The sequence below is a fragment of the Nomascus leucogenys genome, chromosome 17 (assembly GCF_006542625.1).
Source record: "Nomascus leucogenys isolate Asia chromosome 17, Asia_NLE_v1, whole genome shotgun sequence".
NCBI classification, from domain to species: domain Eukaryota; kingdom Metazoa; phylum Chordata; class Mammalia; order Primates; family Hylobatidae; genus Nomascus; species Nomascus leucogenys.
Genome location: NC_044397.1, coordinates 27661320 through 27686294, shown reverse-complemented (window position 1 = coordinate 27686294; position 24975 = coordinate 27661320).

The following is a 24975-nucleotide window of genomic DNA, read 5'->3' as shown; positions in this document are numbered from 1 at the left end:
CACTTGCATTTTGGAAGAGTGCCAATTAAATATTCACTGAATGGCATAATGTTGCAGTGGTTACAATTGTGAATCAGAATCAGATCCCCTGGGTCTCCAACTGAGCTCTGACATGTACCAGGTGACCCAGGGCAGGTTATTTAATACATCTGGCATAGTTTCATCACATGTAAAATGGGAATAATAAAGTACCTGCTTCTTGGGTTTCCTGCAGGAATAAAACAAGGCAATTTCTATTTAATGCTTAAAATGGTGCATAGCAAGAAATTCAAATATGGCTTTGTATGTCTGCTTTCACTGAAGTATCTGTGTGATAGATGTAGGTTTCAAGGTGATGGTAAAGCTGAACTTAGAACATACAAAGGACAGTGCAATGAATTGGCTACACAGCTCTAGAAGTTCCAGCTTCTTCGAAACTATAAAATGCAGAGGGGAATAAAAAAGGAACTAGTTATGAAGAGATTTATTTGGAAAGATCTGTAGCTGACTGGTCCCTAGAATTTGTCTGGGAGTGGATGGCTGGGATGTGTGGTCTTGTTACCTTTTGGCCCAGTGTTTTGTAAATTTGAACTGATAAAGGGATTCAATGTGAATATTTTGAGACCTCTCTATACCGTGTCTGGGGCTGAAGAACATTGTGGATCTCACTCCTGCTTCAGGAATCAGGAAAGGTGAATAAACAGAGATGGGCTCAGTGCCTGGGAAACAGAGGCAGGACCATTTTTATGGGTTAGAGACAGCCTGCTGAGCCAGTATTTGTCAGAGCAAAGGGTTTAGTTGCTTTTCTGAGGAGCAGATGCTGACTACCCAGGAGAGAGAAAGTTACTTGGTACATGTACAGTCACATAGAGTTGCCTGAGAGGGATGGAGGACCCCAGCAGCTAAAGCCAGAGGAGAGCGTCCATGTTTGAAAGGAGTCACATGCAACCACCCAGTACAAGGATGCATCGGTGTGTTCAAGGTTATTGCAAGAGGGTGAGTGCACCTAGCTTCTGCAATGAGATTTGGGAAGAATCAAGCAAGTGTTCCAGAGAGAAATCGACAGCTTTTTCAACATTTGCCAGGCTGGAGACTCAGCAAAGAGTTTCAGTTAGAATCCAGAGACAGTCTGCTGGCAGAATTCCTCCTGGCTTGGGGGAGGTCAGTCTTTGTTCTATTAGGGCCTTCAACTGATTGGATGAGGCTCACAATGTTATGGTGGTCAATTTGCTGTACTCAGAATGTACTGTTTTAAATGTCAATCTCATCTAAAAAAAATACCTTCACAGAAACATCAAGAATAATAATTGACCAAATATCTGGGTACTATGGCCTAACCAAGTTGACACATAGATTTAATCATCACAGGTGGGTTGCAGGGAAGTGTATGCAAGCAAGTGAATAAAAGAGGAAAGCCAGACACATCCCTTTCCCACTTCGGGTTTGCGGAACTTGGGAAAGCAGGGAGGAGACTTGACGTTAAATCACACGGTGACTTTGATTTATTATGTACTAGATCTTCTGATTGTTCACATAAAAGTATCTGTACAACCCAAAGTAGACTTAGGATGCCGGTAAAGAAAGTATTGATACTGCCCAAGCAGGCTAAAATATTAAACTTTTTAAAAAGAACAGCAGTATACCAAAACAAAACAAAACAAGTCTTTCAATTACCCCAGAAGTATTCATGCATAATATACCAGTTACATGCACCTGGTACATGGTAAACATTCAGTAAATACTCACTACTATTACTACATATACATACACATATGATAATTTCCAATAAATCCCACAGAAAATCTATATACTTTTATATATATGCTTTTTTGATGGTTCCACATAAATTTAGACTGACGGCCTGAAATAGCAGCAAACATTCAGCAAAAAAGAATTTTTCAATGTATTTACTTCTTTTGTAAAATTCTATTCCAAACACTGCTTTATGTTTTGATGTTTCACATAACTGTATTTCCTGAACTTTGCTCTGTGGTGGGATTTATATATATAAACTTTAAAACTTACACATACTCAGGCCGGGCGCGGTGGCTCACGCTTGTAATCCCAGCACTTTGGGAGGCCGAGGCGGGCGGATCACGAGGTCAGGAGATCGAGACCACGGTGACACCCCGTCTCTACTAAAAATACAAAAAATTAGCCGGGCGTGGTGGCGGGCGCCTGTAGTCCCAGCTACTCGGAGAGGCTGAGGCAGGAGAATGGCGTGAACCCGGGAGGCGGAGCTTGCAGTGAGCCGAGATTGCGCCACTGCACTCCAGCCTGGGCGACAGAGCGAGACTCCATCTCAAAAAAAAAACAAAAAAACAAAAAAAAAACCAAACATACTCATGCTATGGCAAATATAGCTGTCTTTGTTGATGTTCATTATTGTCTGTAGTCTTGGAGCGCTATTGACTCTTACGTGAACCAATAATCATCTTGCTCAATTGAAGTAGGAAGTTGTAATTAAAGAATTTGCTTACTAGTCTACCTTCCCTTGCTCCTTCTCCCTCTGAGTTTCTCTCTGCACAATATACCTGCCTACTCTGCTACTCTGGATTCCAGAAAACATAGTTGCGTGTGGTACTCAAAGTAAGTCGATCAGTCAGAGACATCAGTTAGCTTGACCCAATACTGTTGTTCAAAGGTCCTTTTATAGATGTTATTCTCTAGGCTGTACGAACAGCCTTTTAAGAGATGCTTTTAAGGTTGGAGATGAAGATCAATAAGAACAAATCGGGTGCCCAGATCTAAGGATGTAAAAGGCTTGCATTAAGACAGAAATTGGCTTTCTTACACAAATAAACCCTTTCAGTTATAGCTTTAGTGGGTTTAATTTAGCCATGGGCTTCTTGATAATCATTTTTTTCTTGTTTTTTCTTGGATTTGTTTTTTTTATTATCTTTTATTCAAGGGAGTTAGGACTTGATTACACAACACTTAACCAAGATTGTTATATAAATTTTGACTTTACTTTTAAAAATTTCTGCTAAAGCACTAGCTGAAGTAGTTCTTACTTCAAAATAAAATGTATGTGTAAACTCATGGGACCTATAACCCAAAATAAATTACTGTAGTGGGCCACTGGTTAAAGAAAGGTGGACTGGGGATGGCATTGTGTTAAGTCTTACTTTCCTGAACAATAAAGGGAAAGACTTGGCTGCATCCTTTGGCAACATACTGCATGTTAACTAATTTGTGGTGAAGGTTTAAACAAAATTCATGCTGGAAAATCAAGCAGTTTCAAGAGCCCCATTCTCATTCCATCAGACCACTTTGAAAATAAGACACTGCCAAGTTTTTGAAAGTGGGATAAAAAGAATGTAAGTCTCGCCATTGACTTTTCAATGCTAAATAAATCAAAAGGCTTGCCAACTGGAAGACAGAATGAACACCAGCATCCACAACGGTGCCGGCAATGGCCCTGGTAAATGTGGAGTCTCGGAAATTGAAATTGTGACACTGTACTCATATTAAGCAGCAGGAAGGAGATGATCCTCAGAATTCTGTCAATTTAAGTGTCTGACACCCTTTCAACAACCTGTGCCTTTTTGTTAAAGCTCAGAAAAGCACTTTATAAAAAAAAAAAGTGTGTTTTTTTAAATCCGTTCTCTAGGCTGTAAATCATAACCAATTCATATTTCTTAAACACCTGCTAGGAGCTGTAACCGACATTAATAAAATTGGGTAGTAAATTTAGCATAAAGAAGAGATACAAAAAAGAAGGCACACTTACATGAAAATATAAAAAGAAAGAATGGACTTGGAAAGAAAATCTTCTAGAGAGAAGAAAGCTGCCCATCCAATTTCCACCCTGGTATTGCCTGTGATTGCATCACATTGCAAACTCTCATTGCCAGGCTTGTCTATTTTCTTTTTGGGTCCTGAGATCATTTTATCACAGTTTCTAAGGTGTTCCCTTCTCCCCTCTTTTAGGGAAGGGCTCCCCATGCCTCTGAAAGTTACTGAAAGGCAGGTCCTACTGAAGCCCCAAGAGCTGAAAATCTAAGAAGGTGGTGAAAGTGACCAGAGCTCTCCCTGCCAGCAGTCATAGGGCTTTCCAAGTAGGCAACCAGGAAAGTAAACATGCCAAGGGGCAGAACAGGAGGTCCTCTCTGGGTAAACAAAGCATGCTTCCCACATGACCTCTGTCTGACCTCCCAAGGGAAAAAGCCAAAGTAGTCAGCACCTCCAGCCAGTGGAAGCAACATCAGTGACAATTGGCGCAGGAACTCCCGGGCTTTCTGAAGGAGCAAAGAAATGACACAGCAGTATTTCTAGGCAGAGTGAAATGAGGATCATACTGCAGAGGGCTCCTTTATTCTCAGTCTCTTCTCCATTACCTGTCACATTTCCCTAACTGGTAAATACCAGTTAGACTTATGGAGATTTGTTATGAACCCAGTTATCCTGTTGCTCTCAAATGGGATGAGTATTTACAATCTATAACATGTGATATATGAAGATGCAAGGCCTGTTAATTTTAATTGGGTTCCCGAGTAGGTCAGAGAATGCTGAGCTGCTCTCGTGGTTTTGTGGGCTTGTTTCAGCAGAGGAACTAGCAGCAATCACCATGAACACCCTTCTTATAAAAATGATAAATAAATACGGAATGAGACTTTGGGGCCCAATTGGCATTGGTATCATTTAATTTCTTTTTGTGTTTCCAGCCAATTAAATGAATGGGTGCCTGTGGTAATTGAACTCACTTTGATAATTAGGCCTTAAGGATTCTTAAATTACTGAATGTTAATGAATATTTCCCAAGTATGGTCCCTGTATCCTAAGTGCTGCCAAATGGAATTTGCCTCTTTCTCATTAAAATATAGTTCTTTTAAAAATTCCACATAGGAAATAGAAACTAGAAACAGAGGCCGAGGCAGGCGGATCACAAGGTCAGGAGATTGAGACCATCCTGGCTAACGTGGTGAAACCCCGTCTCTACTAAAAATATAAAAAATTAACCAGGCATGATGGCGAGTGCCTGTAGTCCCAGGTACTTGGGAGGCTGAGGCAGAAGAATGGCGTGAAGCCGGGAGACGTAGCTTGCAGTGAGCCGAGATCGCGCCACTGCACTCCAGCCTGGGTGAAAGAGCGAGACTCTGTCTCAAAAAAAAAAAAAAAGAAAAAAAAAAAGAAACTGAGGACTTAGTTCTGTTGCTTTTCTTTAAAGGTTTAAGCAGGTTGATGAAATTTAAATCTAAAAAAAATTTTACTATGAAAGAGACATAGTTGAATTTACCCCTTGGAACTTGGAAGGCCATATATAACAGTATGCAAATTAAAGCCATATGCAAGGAGGAAACTGCTGCTTCACGGAAGCTACCTACAAATGAACAACTGATAAATGCCCACTATATTTACTAATAATTTGAGGGTAAGGATGGGGAAAGGTCTGGGTTGTCGTGGAGGTGTACTCTCCAGGCAGAAATGTACAATGGGCCTGCTCTGGTGATTCCACCAGGAGATAAGCCATACCAATCATTCTTATCTGAAAGCTGTGGTTTCCATTTTTCTTGGTATTGTTTTACAAACCTTTATTATTTGTCCCTCAGGCTTACAGTGCAAATGAGTAAATCGAAACGCACTTAGATCAAACACTTACTGCAAACACTGAGTATTGAGGGAAACATTTCTAGGGCATGCTTTATTTACATTTATTTATTTCAAATATTTCAAACATTCAAACATTTCAAATATTCAAATATTTTCTTAAAATATTCAAATATTTTCTTAAAAATCTATACCAAAGCTCTTACATAATCTTCCTTAGAAGGGGAAGGTGTAGAGGGGCAGAAAATTAGCTTCTATTAAACATCTTTGCTATGGTCTGAATGCCCTCCAAATTCATATGTTGAAAATCTAAACACCAATGAGATAGTCTAAGGTGGGGCCTTTGGATGGTGATTATATCATAAGCCCTCATGAATGGGATTAGTGGTCTTGTAACAGAGGCCCCAGAGAGCTACCTTGCCCCTTTTCTGCTATGTGAGATTACAGTCAGAAGTGGGCCCTCCCCAAACACCAAATCTACTGGCACCTTGATCTTGAGCTTCCCAGTTTCCAGAACAGTGAGAAATACATTTCTGTTGCTTACAAGCCCTAAAGTTTATGATATTTTGTTATAGTAGCCAAAATGAACTGAGAAAATTATTTAGGTCCTAGACTCTGTACTGAATCCACACATATGATTTCATCACTAAAAAGTCATGAGATTTTGAGGGGTGGAAACTGCATTTCTGCTAAACAAAACCATGTGGGACATTAGGGATAATTCAATATATTCTACACTAAACCAATCTATTATTTAAATCAACAAATTCACACTCATTCACTGAGGTCAAACCGAGCCCTGCCATTTCAGCACCACTTTAAGTGAACCTCCAGAGCCTTGATCATATCTCTGCATAAAACATGGATAATAATCCTGCTAAGAAGAGTTGTTGTAAGAACCAAGCTTGATAACATGAAAAAAGCCATAGCAGAGCTCCTAGTATTTGATAAATGCTACTTGCTCTCTTTCCTTTTTCCCTTCTTGACAGAGTAGGGAATGTTCACCTTTGTTGCATGCTGAAATTTGGTCCTAAATAAATTTTAATTGCACCATCTGATATAAATAACATTAAATATATGAGTCATTAGTATTCAAATCACAAAGATTTGAATAAAGTTTTGAGTGTTTTTATAAGGTTCTCCTGCCCTTCCCCATATGGAGATATTTTTGTTCCAGCCATTTTATCTATATTCCTCCCCTTCAAAGCTAACATAACATTTGTGATTACTTCCCATTGGTCAGAAATTAGTTATTTGGCCTCACTTAGATGCAACAAAGCCTAGTGTGTTAATCATGGTTCTCCAGAGGGACAGAACAAATATCTATTGGTTATATATATATATATATATATGAGAAAGGGAGTTTATTAGGGAGAATTGAATTGGCTCACATAATCACAAAGGTGAAGTCCCATGAGAGGCTGTCTGCAAGCTGGAGAACAAGAGAAGCCAGTAGCATGGCTAGCTTGGCAGCCAGGGAAGCCTTTGGTAGCATTACTCACTCCAAGTCTAAAAGTTTCAAAACCAGGAAAGCAAACAGTACAACCCTCACTCTGAGGCCAAAGGCCTGAGAGTTCCCAGAAGGCCACTGGTGCAAGTCCCAGAGTACAAAGGCCAAAGAACCTGGAATTTGATGTCCTACGGCAGGAGGAGAAAAGGGGTACTGCTCTGGAAAAGAGAGAGAAAGAGAGGAAAAAAAGGAAGAAAGAAAAAGAAAAAAAGAAAAGCAAGCAAGCTGAATGTCTTCCTTCTTCCACCTCCTTTGTTCTAAGTATTCCTGCAGCCCACTAGATGGTACCCACGCACATTGAGGGCAGGTCTTCCTCAGGAGAGTCTCAGTCCACCGACTCTCCTGTCAATCTCCTCTAGCAACACCTTCACAGATACACGCAGAATTAATGCTTCACTGCCACCGAGCCATCCCTCAATCCAGTCAAGTCGACACCTAATACTAACCATCATACCTGGAAAGTATAGTTTTTATATAGGAGGCCATGTGTCAGCAAAAAGTCAAATTCTATTACTGATAAAGAAGAATCTATTGGGTGTCAAGTGGTACTCATTGCCACAAGAGGTATTACAAATTTCAAAAGACATCATCGTAGCTTGAGTTTTAGATATATTTTGAAGGTAGAGGCAAATAAATTCATTGATTAATTGAATAGAGAGCATGAGAAGAATCAAGGATGTCTCCATGGGTTTGGGGTATAAGCAATGAAATGAGAGTTGCCTTTGAAAGAGCTGGAGAAGACAGATGAGGAGTAGACTTTTAGGAGGGCTAAACAAGGGTTCATTTTGTGGTTTAGTGTTTGAGATGTCAATTACACATAAAAGGAGAGCTGCACAAAGACAGGTGATCTGTAAGTCTGGAGTTCAGAGGGAAAGTCTGCATTGGAAAATTGAGTGGGAATCATTAAGGAATAGAAGAAAAGAGTTTCAAGTTCAGAGCGTGGGAAGCCCTAATATTTAGAGATCTAAAGAAAGGAAAAACCAACAGGTAATACTGAGAAGCTGCAACCAGTATTGTGTCCGGAATTGGTGGGTTCTTGGTCTTACTGACTTCAAGAATGAAACGGCGGACTCTCGCGGTGAGTGTTACAGTTCTTAAACACAGCGTGTCTGGAGTTCCTTCCTTCTGATGTTCGGATGTGTTTGGAGTTTCTTCCTTCTGGTGGGTTCATGGTCTCACTAGCTTCAGTAGTGAAGCTGCAGACTTTCGCGTTGAGTGTTACAGCTCATAAAGGCAGCGTGGACCCAAACAGCGAGCAGCAGCAGTATTTATCACAAAGAACGAAAGAACAAAGCTTCCATTGGGTGGAAGGGGACCCAAACGGGTTGCCACTGCTGATTCAGGCAGCCTGCTTTTATTCTCTTATCTGGCCCCATCCACATCCTGCTGATTGGTCTATTTTACAGAGAGCTGATTGGTGTGTTTTACAGAGGGCTGATTGGTTCGTTTTGACAGAGTGGTGATTGGTGCGTTTACAATCCCTGAGCTAGACACAAAAGTTCTCCACGTCCCCACTAGATTACCTAGATACAGTGTCCATTGGTGTATTTACAAACCCTGAGCTAGACACAGAGTGCTGATTGGTGTATTTACAATCCCTTAGCTAGACATAAAGATTCTCCAAGTCCCCACCAGACTCAGGAGCCCAGCTAGCTTCTCCCAGTGGATCCGGCAGCCGGGCCGCAGGTGGAGCTCCCTGCCAGTCCCGCACTGCTGCGCCCGCACTCCTCAGCCCTTGGGCGCTCGATGGGACTGGGCGCTGTGGAGCAGGCAGCGGCGCTCCTCAGGGAGGCTTGGGCCGGGCAGGAGCCCACGGCGGAGGTGGGAGGGGGGAGGATCAGGCATGGCGGGCTGCGGGTCCCAAGCCCTGCCCCGCAGGGAGGCAGCTAAGGCCTGGGCTGAAATGAGCAGAGCAGCCGCTGGCCCAGGTGCTAAGCCCCTCACTGCCCGGGGCTTGCCGGCCGGCTGGCCACTCCGAGTGCTGGGCCTGCCGAGCCGACGCCCACCCGGAACTCGCGCTGGCCCGCAAGCGCCCCGCGCAGCCCCAGTTCCCGCCCGCGCCTCTCCCTCCACACCTCCCCCAAGCTGAGGGAGCCGGCTCTGCCCTTGGCCAGCCCAGAAAGTGGCTCCCACAGTGCAGCGGCGGGCTGAAGAGCTCCTGAAGCACGGCCAGAATGGGCGCCGAGGCTGAGGCACCGAGAGCGAGCGAGGGCTGCTGGCATGCTGTCATCTCTCAGTATGATAGAAAAAAGTGAGTATGGCGAACTGGTGGTGAAAGAGTGGCAGAGCACCTGTGGAGGTCGTAGCTCCAGATGTCAGGAGAAAGCCCAGCTTGAGATTAAGGCTTAATCAGAGCATTAGGGAACGCTCTCTTCCCCCACTGCCACCCTAACACACTCAGTAAAAATAGCCATGAAATTCAACTGGAAGAGCTGCAAGACATAGATCATTATTGGGGGGGCAGTACAAAGACAGATTAAAAGCCAATGAAATAACAGACACTGAGGAAATAATCTCTGTTAAATACACAGTATCACAAGAGGGATTTTAAGCCTGAGGGGCACTTGGGGTAACATGATATCAACAAACCCCCAAACTCAGCCCAACTCCTGAATAGATGAGTATGAACCCACAGTTAAGGTCCAGCTGAAGAAAAGGCATGCTCATCTCAAACTATAAGCGAAGATTTATCTCTGTATCTGTAGCCCTACACAAGATGTCTAATTGTCAACTAAAAATTGCAAGGCATGTAAAAAGACAAATACACACACACACCCCACACACTGAAGAGGCAAGGTAATCCTTGGGAGCAGACTGCATATGACACCACAGATATTGGAACTATCAGACAGAGAATTTAAAATAACTATGATTAATAGGCTATTAGCTTTAACGGAACAAAGTAGACAACATGTAAGATCAGATTAATTCAGCAGAGAGTGTAAAATCTAAGAAGGAATCAAAAGGAGAAGCTAGAAGACACAAGCAAACAAATAGTAACAGCTATAAAGCCTCCAACAGGCTCATCAGTAGAGCCAACACCGCTGAGGAAAGAATCAGTGAACTTCATGATAGGCCAGTGGAAATTATTCAAACTGGAATATAGAGAAAAGAAAAGAGTGAATAAAGAACAAAGCATCCAATAGTGTGGGACAATTCTAAACTGAGTAACATAGGTGTAATTGAAATCCCAAGAGAAGGAGAAAATGGAGCAGAAACAGTATTTGAAAAAACAATGGCATAAAATTTTACAATATTAACAATAGACATAAAACCAGATTTAAGAAGCTCACAGAATGCCAAGTAGGTTAAATACGACACATGCACACACACACACACACACACACACACACACACATATATCTAGGTATATGGTATTTAAACTTTTGAAAACAAAAGTCAGAAAATGGTGAAGTTAGACAGAAGAAAAATATATATACTATCTACAGAGGAACAAGGCTAAAAATTAAAATAGACTTCCTATCAGAAACTATCCAGAAGGAAAGAAAATGTAGTGACATATTGAAAGTGCTGGGGATCTGAAAGTGCGTATGTGTCAGGGGGTGTCAACCCAGAACTCTATATTTAGTAAAAAGAAGTGAAAGGAAAACCAAAAATCATATCAAACAAAAATTGAAGCAATTAATTGCTAGACATACTCTGTAAGAACTGCTAAAAAAAACTCTTCAGGCAGAGGAACTATGATATCAGTCAGAAACTTGAATCTACACAAAGAAATGAAGAGAACAGGTACTGGAATAAATGACAGAGAAAAATTAATTTATTTCTTGCTTGAGATTGCTCTAAAAGATAATCAATATATAAAAGTGAAATAAATGACAACAATAGCACAATAGATGGGTGAGGGAAATGGGACTATTCTGTTGAAAACACATTTACACCACATGTGAAGCAGTATAATGTTATTAAAATGTCGACTCAGATTAATTTAAAATGCATACTGTAAGCCCCAGGATAATCATTTAAAAGTTTTTAAAAAGAGGTTTAACTAGTAAGTCAATAAAGGAGATAAAATGAAATCATGAAAATGCCCAGTTAACCCAAGAAAAAGCCGATAGGGAAGAATAAAGAAACAGAAAAAATGTAACAAAGAGAAACAGCTAGCAAGATATTAGATTTTAATCCAACCATATCAATAATCACTTTAAATGTAAATGGTCTACATGTACCAGTTTAAAGACAGATTGTCAGACTGAATAAAAAGCGGGACACAAATATGTGCTGCCTACAAAAATTAAACATTTTAGGCCGGGCGCAGTGACTCATGCCTGTAATCTCAGCACTTTGGGAGGCCGAGGCGAGTGGAACACCTGAGTTCAGGAGTTCGAGACCAGCCTGGCCAACATGGTGAAACCCTGTCTCTACTAAAAAAAAAAAAAAAAAAAAAAATTGTCAGGCATGGTGGTGTACACCTATAGTCCCAGCTACTGGGGCAACAGTAGCTACTGAGGTTGAGGCAAGAGAACAGCTTGAACCTGGGAGGTGGAGGTTGCAGTGAGCTGAGATTGCGGCATTGCACTCCAGCCTGGGCGACAGAGCAAGACTCAGTCTCCAAAAAACAAAAAACAAAACAACAACAACACCACCAAAAAAAAAATTTTTAAACATAAAAACATAATGCATGTCTTTAAATATTTAAACAGAAATAATATAAAATATGTGAAATGCATTTTATATTTTAAGAAATATTAAAATTTAAAATATTAATAAAGTGAGTCATTAACTTCCGTAGGTGCTGACTCTGTGTCATACACATGTGCATTTTACGTTATCACAGCATCTTCCAAAGCATTCATGTTTTACTTTAGAGATTAGAAAACTGTGGCTTAAAAAGTTAAATAATATTTCCAGTGTTTTTTAGGTAGAAATGGCAGAGGTAGGATTAAAACCCAGGCTGTCTGATTAGAAATCCTACACAATGATTCACTATTTGAAACTGCACTACGTATAGCGCTTTTGGTTATGAGTTTAATAATGCCTGTGAGTCTATTGATTAAGAATGATTTCACAGTATTTTCTGGTTCTTCCCAGTGCACGCCTTGAGTAATTATGAAAACAGGTCTGTTTTATTATAGAAAAAGTGAAGGGTGATAGCATGACCTCAATTTGAAATAGTTACAGTTTTACATGCTAATATTTTATAGGTCTATAATTGCATATTTATAACTTTTTAACTATCTAATTTTACTTGGCCCCAGTGATCTTAACTTCTCATGCTCTCAAATTTTCTAGACACTAACTACATTATAATATTTATCTTACTCTTTGCATAATACTCTTTTGTTTAGAAAGTAAATATTGGCTAGAACACCACATACCTTTGCAATATCCAAGTTTCTATAAACTTAGCATAGGTATCAATTTTTTAAACACCTTATCTATTACTTGTATATGTTTTGAGTCCATTAAGCTACATAAAAAAATTTATGTAAAGATAAAGCCAGGAACTGGAAGTAATTTTTTGGGAAGCGTTGACTATCGCCAAGAAATGTTTATGTAAGAAAATAAAAGCCAAAAGATTAATAGGATGTTTTTACTTAAATGTTAAAGTTGTAAATTTTATACTTTAGAGTTTTACTTTAGGTATGATTGACTCAAAATTTTTGTCAGCATAGAACAAAATCTTGTATGTCTTTACTTAATAGTCACAAGGGTATATTTGGAATGAAAAACTTCACACTCATTTTTAGCTACAGATGGTTGTTGTAAAGAATTCTAAAAATGGCCATAAAGCAATTGGCCAATAAACACACTAAAAACAATAAAGTGTATCTGGAACAAACTGGCTTTGTAATAGCACATACCACCCATTGTAAGCACCGATATCAGTTTCAGAAATAAACAAATGGATATGAACTAGGACAACTGTTAAATTTTAATCAGTAATGCTAGGCTATAACTAGAAGTGAGAAAATAAAACTTGGAAAAAATGTATTATCTGACTGACAGTGGGGCATGTCCTTGTACAGCTGGCTAAGGATCACTGTCTGCTCTAGAATTTTTCTAACTCTTCAAGTCAATCTTCTGGTTTTTCTGATTGATTCTGGTGTCCAGTTGGTAAAATATATATTTGCTTGTGCTCTTTGGCCCCTAAAGCTACCACCATGCTCCATTTCATCAACTAGAGAGAATAACAAATTGGAACAAAAGAGCAATAGATATCACCCTGATTTTTCTCAGCTCAGGATAACTGATGAGCTGAGCTCTTTCTTCTCATTGCCCCAGACATGAACAAATCCCACATGTCTACTTGTCTTTGTTTTCAAACTAATATATGTGATTCCCACCAAAATCATTTTTTTCTGTTGATAATTGAATAAAATCCTTTTATTTAACATTATACTATACTATACTTACTATATCTGATACTATATTTTAATACTTTCTACTTAACATTGTAATAATAATATTTTATATGTGTGTGTGTGTGTGTGTGTGTGTGTGTGTATATATATATATATATATATTTTTTTTTTTTTTCCCTCGAGATGGAGTCTTGATCTGTCACCCAGGCTGGAGTGCAATGGCATGATCTTGGCTCACTGCAACCTCCGCCTCCTGGGTTCAAGCAATTCTCCTGCCTCAGTCTCCCAAGTAGCTGGGATTACAGGCGCACGCCACCATGGCCAACTAATTTTTTTGTAATTTTAGTAGAGGTGGGGTTTCACCATGTTGGCCAGGCTGGTCTCAAACTCCTGACCTCGTGATCCGCCTGCCTCAGCCTCCCAAAGCGTTGGGATTACAGGTGTGAGCCACCATGTCTGGCCTATTATATTTCTTGAACACTTATCTGTTAGATACTAAAAAACCATTTTAGAGATATTTCTTCATTTAATATTTACAACAGTTCTCTCAAGTAGGTTTTATATTGTGACCATTTTATGGGTGAAAAGAGCAAGAAATAGAAAAGTTAAATACCCCCTTCAAGAGTACCCAGCTAGTATGTAGTGAGCTTGCATTTAAATCCCCATGTAAGAGAGTGGCTCTCTCAATGAGGGCAAGGACTCTGTTCACTGTATCTCCACATTTCATAAGACTCGGCACATAGTGTTTATCAAGCATTAAGTGAATTATTTTAGGAATTTTAAATATTAGATCACTTAGTAGAATTAACATAATTTCTCGTGACAAATTGTTTCCCCTTGGTTCTCTAGGAACATCTGAAAATTGTTTATTCATTCAATAATATTTATTTTGCCTTAATGCCTTATATTCAGCATTGCAGTAAGAGCTGGGGAAAGCATGATGAACTCAGTCCGCACTGTCAAAATGCTTACAGTCTTGAAGTCATTACTTTTATGTTCAGTGTGCCACAGGACCCTAAAGGAGGGATGATGGGGAGTCAGGAAAAGCTTCACAGGGAGAAGGATATTTGATACAAGACTTGGAACCCATTGACCAATTGGAACTGATGTATTCAAGGGGAGCAGTGCAATTAAACGCACTGAATGTGATTAGCCAAGGAATCATTTTGCATGACTGCAACCTCAGGCATGAGTAAGGAGAGGACTTTAAGAGAGACCGGCTGTCAGGATTCAAGTCATAGACAAGCTTGTTGACTACAAAAAGACACAGGTTTAAGACTTTAGCAACGGCAAACTGCTTGAAACTGTTTAAACACAGAGATATGTCATGATTGGATTTGCTGTTATAATCTTAAGACAATTAATAGCTTATTCATTAGTAGTTCAGATGAGATAGTATAGGTACCTAAGCCCTAAGGAAGAGTTAGTGAAGATGAGAAGAGAGTTAGAATTATTAGCACTTAGACTTGACACAATATGATGGGGAAAAGGAATAAATTAAAAATATTGTTATTAGCATCTGGTGTGAGAAGTCTTGTCATTAAATAAGATGAGAAATTAACAGAGAAGAAAAAGATTGCATATATAATTATGAGCCCCATAGTGACATTTTAGTGAATAATGGGGATAGAATATACGATGGTGGCCCCAGGGAATTATAATGTAGGTGAAAAATTTTTATCAGCTGACAATGTCATAGCCATCATAATATCATAGTGCAATGCATCACTCATGCATTTATGATGATGTTGACGTAAACAGACTTACTGCGCTGCCAGTCTCGTCATATAAAAGCATAGCACAATTATGTACAATACGTAACACTTGATAATGATAATAAATGACTATGTTACTGGCTTATGTATTTGCCATACTATTGTTTTTAATGTTGTTTTAAAGTGAATACTTTCTACTTACATTTTTAAAAATTAACTGTAAAACAACCTCAGGCTGATCTTTGAGAAGGTACTCCAGAAGAAGGCATTGTTAGCATAGGACATGACAGCTCCATGTATGCTGTTGTCCCTGAAGATCTTTGAGTAGGACAAGATGTGGAGGTGGAAGACAGTGATATTGATGATCCTGACCCTGTGTAGGCCCAGGCCAATGTGAATGTTTGTGTCTTTGTGTTTAACAAAAGAGTTTTTGTTTTTGTTTTTGTGTTTTTTTTTTGAGACGGAGTCTCGCTCTGTCGCCCAAGCTGGAGTGCAGTGGCGCAATCTCGGCTCACTGCAAGCTCCGCCTCCCGGGTTCACGCCATTCTCCTGCCTCAGCCTCTCCAAGTAGCTGGGACTACAGGTGCCCACCACCACGCCCAGCTAATTTTTTGTGTGTGTGTTTTTAGTAGAGATGGGGTTTCACCATGGTCTCGATCTTCTGACCTCGTGATCCGCCAGCCTCGGCCTCCCAAAGTGCTGGGATTACAAGTGTGAGCCACCGCGCCCGGCCAAAAGAGTTTTAAAATTTAAAAATAACTTCGAAATTTTAAAAATAGTAAAAAGCTTATAAAGGACATAAACAAAAAAAAATTTGTATAGCTGTAAATGTGTTTGTGTTTTAACCTATAAAAAGTTAAAAAAAAAACTTTAAAAGTTGATAAAGTAAAAAAGTTACAGCAAGTTAATGTTAATTTTTTATTGAAAAGTTATAAATTTATTGCAGCCTAAGTGTACAGTGCTTATAAAACCTACAGTAGTGTACAGTAATATTCTAAGCCTTTGCATTCACTCACCAGTCACCCAGAGGCTCACCCAGAGCAATTTTCATCTGCAAATTCCATTCATGGTAAGTGTCCTATAGACATGTACCATTTTTTATTTTTTATGCCATATTTTTACTGTACCACTTTTATGTTTAGGTACATTTACATATACAAATACCATTGTGTTATAGTTGCCTATGGTATTTAGTACAGTAACATGCTGTATAGGTTTGTAGTCTAGGAGCAATAGGCTATGCCATAAAGCCTAGGTGTGTAGTAGGCTGTACCATCTAGTTTTGCATAAGTATATTCCATGATGTTCACACAATGACAAAATCACTTAATGACACATCTCTCAGAATGTATCCCCATAATTAAGCAATGCATAACTGTATTTAGTTTTAGGATATATGACATGTTTATATCCGCGTGGATATAGGGTGTCTAGTACACATAATAATAGTTAATAATAATTCGGTTTATTGAAGAAAGTGAGAAGAGCATGAAAGATAATAATGTGGAACCACCAGTCTATAAGGAGTGATCAAAAGCTAAAGTATGGATGAATAAAACTAAGAAGGAGCGAACAAAGAGGCAGAAGGGGATTCCGGAAGTTACGCAATGGTGGAAGCCGAAGACTGTAGAGTTTGAAGGAAGAAAATGCCAGCAATGTGCAATCCACAAGAAAGATCATGTAGGATTAAGCACTGAAATGAAACTGGATTTTACAATCAGGAGATCATTGATGACCTCAAAGAAGGCAAACTTGGGCAAGAATTGGTGGTGGATGTTTGTTCACGTTTGACTGAAGTGCAAATAGAAGATGAAGTAGAGATATCAAGTACTGATTACTTTTTTTGAGGAGTTTGCTGTTAACAGAAATAGCAAACTGACATTATCTGGAGGAAACGCAAATATGAGGAACATTTTTCTTTGTTTACCTAATTATCTTGTCTCTATTTTCGATTGTGACAAAGTCAGAAAGGCTACTGAGTGCAGGCACATTTCCTATAGAAAATTGAGCAGGGAGGCTGAAATCAGTTATTGCAGTTTGAAGAGGAAATGGAAATGTGGAAGAGAAGGCAGGCGGAAGCTGATTGCAGCTAGAGAAGCATGTGGTGAATGCGTTTCCTAGGTTTTGAACACGAGGTTCAAAACGCTCAGTGACAGGGTATATTGTTGCCTTTTTTTGTTTTTAGGTGAGTCATAATTGAGCTAGCAAAACTTTTCCCAACTTATCTCCTTGAACTAGTCTGAAGCAAGTTGTACAGTTAAATTCTCTTTAAGAAAATTTGATTGTACTGCTTGACCACCTGTGTGCTTGTAGTCCTTGCTTAAAACCCATTCAAGTGAAATAGGTCTCTGTAAGGCTGCCCTGCTTACCCTTGGTGGTAAATAGTCCCCAAATATGGCCACTAAGAGTTTCTTTTCTTCTTGAGAGCATGCCAAACCATCCATTAAGAGATGGTCTACTTACCTTGCTTTGCATATGGCTGCACTTGTGACTTGCTTATCAAGAAGTTCTGTCTGTCTCCAGTGACCCAATTTTAAAAAGCAACTTCTCATTTACATTCCATTCTGTGGTAATTTTTAGCTCCTTGAAATTTGTGGCTTTTGTTGGGATTGGGGAAATGTCTTTTACCATGCTCCTCTGGTGCTACTTTAGCTTTATTCCTGTGTAGGAAGGTTGTTTCCCGTGCACTCTGGTTGGGGAGAGCTGATGGTTCATTTCAGATGCCACTTGATGGTCGCCCAAGCCTTAGAGAGATTTGTCAGTAAATAAGGTATTCAGATATTGTTTCTGTAGGTCAGGGGTAGACTTCTAGTGCCAAAAATTCAATGGCACCTTCACATACATTCCCATACACAACATTTGAACTTTTTGTTTAGTCTAGCCCAGATTGCTTATGAATAATTTTCAGTTTATAACAGACAATGGGAGAAGTTGCTGGGCTTGATATCTTTTGAAAATATTGGTTTATTTAAAACAAAAAAAAAATCCACTAAAGTTATTTGCAGATTTCAATTATGTACAAAAATGAAAAAGAACAATATTTAATTTCTTAATGCAAACCAATTTTCAGCCTTAAAGCCTTAAGAGAGCTGCAGAATAGATCTAATGCCATTGTGACGTAGAAGGTCTTAATATGAGCAATCTCCCAATTAAATTAGGTGCCTACATAAAATAACACACTTGGCTTTAGGGTAAAATTTAAATTTCTTTGCAATTCCATATTAATTTTGATTATCCTTTCTCCTCTAATTTTATTTTATTTTATTTTGTTTTATTTTATTTTATTTATTTATTTGCGATGGAGTCTGGCTCTGTCACCCAGGCTGGAGTGCAGTGGTGCTATCTCGGCTCACTGCAGCCTCTGCCTCCTGGGTTCAAGTGATTCTCCAGCTTCAGCCTCCCTAGTTGTTGGGATTATAAGCGCGTGCCACAATACCCAGCTATGTTTTGTTTTTGTTTTTTAGTAGAGATGGGGTTTTGCCTGACCTCTGGTGATCCTCCCGCCTGAGCCTCCCAGAGTGCTGAGATTACAGGTGTGAGCCACTGTGCTGGCCTCCTCTAATTTTGCCTGACCTCTGGTGACCCACCTGTCTGGGCCTCCAAGAGTGCTGGGATTACAGGCATGAGCCACCATGCCCGGCCTTCTCTAATTTTAGATAATTAAATTTTACTGTAATTGCACTTAATAAAAGATGTTTAACATGTTCTGGGTTTAGTTCAAAGATTTCTCAACAAGGCTTGATTTTTCCTGTTTACACTTTTTTTCCACTCATGTCTGGCTTATCTTCTGAATCAGGAAATAAATACCATCTCTTACCAGGGACATGGCAAAAATAGAATGATTGATATCACTTGGCACCTACAGCACTGAATGCCTGAAGTGGAAGACTGGAGATCAAAGGCAGACCCGGAATGGCTGATAATTTGTATATTGAGTTCATAAGCAGACAGCCATTGTTCTGATGCAAATGGATAGACTGTGTGTGCATGGAAACTTAAGTACAGTAGAAAACAATCTGCACGAGGATTAAACATTTTATATATTCCCATTATGATTTCTGAATATCACAGTGCCTTCATAACAAATGTATCTCTAAGCATGTACTTCTATCACAAGCACTCTGATTTGCACATCTGGTTCTGCAGATAAAATTATGTGCTATAGATAATGGGCAGATGTATAATGTTTCAATGATATGAGCACATATATGCCTTATGTCTCTATTAAATCTATCAGATACATGTTATATACTCTGATACAGAGAAGGAGAATACAAATGGGTGTTTTTATTGCCAGTTTCAGTAAAACTGGCATTTTCCTTCAAATTATGTAAGTCATTTCAATAGAATCACATAGACCAAGATATGGTAAGAAACAATAGCTGCTACTAAGTTTCAATAAACTCGCTAGAAAAATCTCATAAAAAGAGATATTAAGCAAAAGGGACAAAATTAACCGGTTCGGAGCAGTGATCCAGACAATTCATACTTGATTTAAAACAATTTTTTTTTTTTTTTTGAGGCCAGGTGCAGTGGCTCACACCTGTAATCCCAGCACTTTGGGAGGCCGAGGTGGGCGGATCACAAGGTCAGGAGATCGAGACCATCCTGGCTAACATGGTGAAACCCCATCTCTACTAAAAATACAAAAAATTAGCCGGGCGTGGTGGAGGGCACCTGTAGTCCCACTTACTTGGGAGGCTAAGGCAGGAGAATGGCATAAACCTGGGAGGCGGAGCTTGCAGTGAGCCCAGGTTGCACCACTGCACTCCAGCCTGGGCGACAGAGCGAGACTAAAAAATTTTTGATTGGTTTTTCAAGAACATCAATCAACTCAGACCTCAAGGCATTTTTAAACAATATTATAAACCACTGCATTATACCTTAAAGCAAGGTCAGGTAGAATGAGTGGGAAGGCAGGTTGATAGCATGCATAGAGAGGGCGATGTGTGTGTGTCTGTGTGTGTGTGTGTACGCACATGCACAAGTCAGAAAGTTATTCTTTGGCGTTTTTGAGTGTTCATTTGTTAAGGTAAAGAAGACTTGGTTGAGGCATTAATAACTTTCAGGACTTTGTTGAAAACTTGCCCTGAAGGACAGAGCTGTATTGGAAGATGAATACTTACGACTGTACTCTAGCTTGTCAAGCAGCCACAGAAGAAAAGAGAAACAATCCAAGAATGTTGATCTGCATGTATATTCTACAGAGCAAGCAGATGATCGATTATTTGTTGATGCTGTTTGAACAGGAAAAATATTCTAGAACCAAGGGGCTGCATAAAAATATATTTCAAGTAACAACTGCCAGCATTTTTCCTGTCAGTCATATTATCAATATCCATTGGGTTATCTGATATTTTATCATTAAGAGTATTTTTCTTAGAAATTCTATTTGGAATACTCTTATATATGGCTTCTCTTTCAACAGCAAACTCCAGTTCTTCTTTCTCTTCCCCACCCCCATCTCTCCGACTCTCTCACACACACACACACAGACACACACACACACACACACACACACCCCTGTCCTGAAAGTTACCCTTGCTTTACATAGCTAAAGCTAAGCAGCATGGGGACAATGGAACTCGGGTCCTATATAAGGACCTAACAACTTAAAGCTCTGTCTGATTTTTAAACTTTAAGAATCATAGAAGGGTAAAATTTTTCTTGATTTAACTCCTTTTCCAAATTTTCTAATCAGAAATGATCTCCAAAATAATCTATTCTAACCTTTCCCAAAAAATTTCTTCTTTTAAAAATAAGACATTGTGTAGACATGCAAAAGCCTCCCAGCCATGAATCAAAACCCCAAAGCTGTAGAAGGCAGAATTCTTTAATTCTTATTTTTAAAAGAATAAGAATGTTTAAAAATAAGAATTATGAATTTTCTTGTTTTATACATAAGAAAACTGAGGCTCCAAATAGCAAAGTGACTTGCCTGGTAAACGCTTAACAAAACACTGAAAGACGCAATCTCTGTCCTTAAAGTATGCAGAGATTGATGGGACAGAAACTATTAACAGGTAATTTCAAAAGTCTAAGAACTGTGATCAAGATAATCACAGTCTTATGAGGTCACAGATAAGCCTGTACCCCAAACTGAGGGAAGCAGAGGCAGTTTTATGACTGTCCAGTGGTTTATTTCACATTTTGAACACTGGGTTAGAGTCAGGCAGAGGAGGGGGAGGTGGATGGGTGCTCCAGGGACAGAGGGCATTAAGAGAAAGGCCTGTGGAGATGCCGTAGCAGTTCCGAGTTGCTTGACAAAATCATGGAGGGGAATGGGGTGACGAGGACACGGGAAGTAAAGGAAGAGCCTCGTCAAAGTGCTTAATGCTTTATTCTGTTGGGGATGATAAAATACAAGAAGGTTTTAATCCAGAAAAGGTCATCATTAAATTTTTGTTAAGCGTTTACCAGGCAAGTCACTTTGCTATTTGGAGCCTCAGTTTTCTTGTGTATAAAACAAGAAAATTCATAATTCTTATTTTTAAACATTCTTATTCATTGAAAGCTGTTTTCACCATCCATCCATTTATATAATATATAAAATATCAGTAATAATTACATGCATTTGCTTATAAGTTTTAAAAATGCATGTAATTATTACTGATATTTTAAATATTATATAAATGGATGGATGGTGAAAACAGCACCTTTCAATGAAATATACAAATAAAATTAGCAACATTTGTGTTTTGATTTGTGCATGTGTACATGTATGTTACCAGCTTATTGAAGGCTTTCAATGCTGTAGGTATTGTGGCAGGTGCTACTGATTGTCATTCCCTTCCCTCCTTACCAAGAGAACCTTAGAGCACCACACCATTGTGCTAAGTTAAAGGGATGGATTCAGTTTCTCAGATTGCTTATACTTGACATGGTCATGTGACCCAGTTCTGGCCAATGAGGTATGAGCAGAAGTCCATCAAGGGGACCTCTGGGGAAGTTTTGCAAAGGGACGGTCTTCCAGCCATGTTCCATTTGATCTTTTGCCTTTTGTACTGTGCGCTTCTTCCTTCCTGGAGGATAGATTCTGTACCTTAGACATGCAAAAGCCTTTCAGCCACAGAATCAAAACCCACAAGTTGTGGAAGGCAGAGCAGGGAGACACTAAAAGTCTGTGTCTTTAATCACAGTTTTGAGGTGTCATACCAGCCCTGCAATACTTATCCTTGATATGGTTAGGCTTTGTGTTCCCACCCAAATCTCATCTTGAATTGTAATCCTCAAGTGTTGAGGGAGAGACCTGGTGGAGGGTGATTGAATCAAGGGGGCAGTTTCCCCCATGCTGTTTTCATGATAGTGAGTGAGTTCTCATGAGATCTGATGGTTTTGTAAGTGTTTGACATTTCCTCCTGTATACACTCTTTCTCTCTCCTGCTGCCTTGTGAAAAGGGTGCCTGCTTCCCCTTCTGCCATGATTGTAAGTTTCCTGAGGCCTCCCCAGCCATGTGCAGCTGTGAGTCAATTAAACCTCTTTCCTTTACAAATTACCCAGACTTAGGTATTCCTTTATAGCAGTGTAAAAATGAACTAACACAATCCTTAACAACGTTTTACCTCTTAAGCGAAACAATACCTGTGAGTTTAAGCCCTTATGTATAGGGATATCTGTTAACTACTACGAGTTCAATCCCAAGCGAAACAAACATAAACATGATTTCTTTGTTTTTGCCAATCACTACTTTGAACCATTTTTGGTTGAATCTCTTTGTCTTATTCCTCAGCAAAATATTGGCGAGATTCTATAATTCCTTTATCACTTGTAATTATAGAAACTGAGCTAAATTTAAGCATTCGATCTTGAAATTGTTTTTCATCTCTTTTAGAAAAAAAAAAAGGCAATCACCATAATCCAGAAATAAAACATCCCTAAAACTGAAAGGTGAAACAGTGTCCACATTTTCAAAAATAGAGGACCTTTTAGGACCTCTAAATATTTAGACTAAGAAAGAAAATGTCAAAGAGAATCAAGATCCATGCTTTAAAGTATCTAAGATCCTTTATGTGAAAATATGATTTCTATTATATAGCAAATACGTGAGTAAAAGGAGTAGACAAAACTAGCATGACAGAAACTGAGTGATCACTAGTTAAGACTGGTTTATAGAGGATTCCTATAAATATAGACCCTTAATCTTCTAGGAAATATCAAAGGATATGCAAAAATAAATGATTCCACTTTATTTTCTGTTGAAATTTTGATTTTTTCAATGAAATGTTAAATAATTGTAGCTTTTTAAAAAAGTCTCGACTATTGGCTATATAAATTCGGAAAGGGTAACTTTACTATAATAAAATCTAAACTATTTCACTGGAATTTATGGGGGAAGAAAAGCATAAGTCAAGGACTGACCACATTTAGCCATCTACAATGATAATTGATAGAAAATGATCTACAATGATACAAATCATTATTTTGCATTGAAAAATGTGTTGTATGTTATTACCAAAAGATGAATACAGTTCCATGGAAAAAAGTAGAAATTTTTAATATAGAGTATTATTTGTGTTTTGAGAACATAAATCACCCTGTACTTTCCTTCTGGCTTCTTGGCAACCTCCAATTTTAAATTCCATCAATAGGTGTAGCCCACATAACATAAAACTCAGATGGCAATGTGTGCATCTTTCTATTTGCTTTGGCAGACTTCTCATCTCTCTTAATAAGACTTGGATAACACATGGAAATCAATAAAATTACAGTTGGTTATGAAAGACGGCAGTCCTAGCTTATTCGGGGTTTTGTATTCCACCTCCTAGGGAACAAAAATTCCACAGATTTTATGCTGCTTCGGGTGGCTCAGTGTAGTTCCTTGGACAAACAAAGGAAGGGGATTTACACATTGTTCATGGTAGTTTTCCCAGGTGTTTATTTTCTTTCAAAAAAAAATCATAGCTACTTTAGACTTGCTGGGGAAATCCAAGCGTTTTGGGGGCAGGCTCTCAGTTTATCTTTCAAATCTCCCTATACTATTTATTTTCAGCACCTTTGCAAGTTCTTCTTTTAGGTTGTTCTTCAACCATCAGCATTTAAGCCAATGGTTTATACATATTCCCATGGGTATACACAGATTTATTTGGGATTCTCTGAGGAGTAATTATACTTAAATCCCTTTATTTCAAGCTCAATAATGCATATCAAAATGCTCACGAGTGTGATGTTATGTAGATAACCTTGAATTTGTTCTGGTTTTTTTTCAGTAAATCATTCTCAAACTTTCACACATTAACTGTCATAGCTAACAAATTGCAACATACCCCATACCTATTTGCATCATCCAGGTGTCTTTTCCACTGAGGTGGAGAACTGCTCTTTTAAACAGCAATGGAGTTTGACCTGCCCATCCATGATATAACAGTTTAAAAATATACACACTGAGGTTTTAAAGATTTTTTGTAGTCAGTCAACCTGATTTACTCTTTAGAAGCATGTGCTATTTTAAGAAACTCACCCACTCAAGTCTGTTGAAACATGAAAGCTGATGTGTCCATCTGACTGCAGTGGCATTCATTTCCATATCAATGGCATATATTTGTTATTTTCTGAACCTAATCTTAAAGCTCATCACCTATAACGTGCAGCCTGCGGTGTTATCAAGACTTATTTAGCTTTGCAATGCCAGCAACTGGTTCATGATAGCAAATGGATGTTCAATTAATGTGGAAGAATTCTTGTGATACTAGAATCACAGAGTATCTCAACTGACCAATGTTAAAAATGAGGTCTTAACGTTCTTGAATAGGGTAGGTAGTTGATAGCTTATGACTTGATGAGTACAGAAACTCCTCTTTGAGGGTGCAAGAAAAGGAAAGGAATGTTTGTATTCACCAGGAGAAAGATTGGAAATGTCAAAGCAGTAGAGAGGATGGCATAGCAGCTCTCTAATCC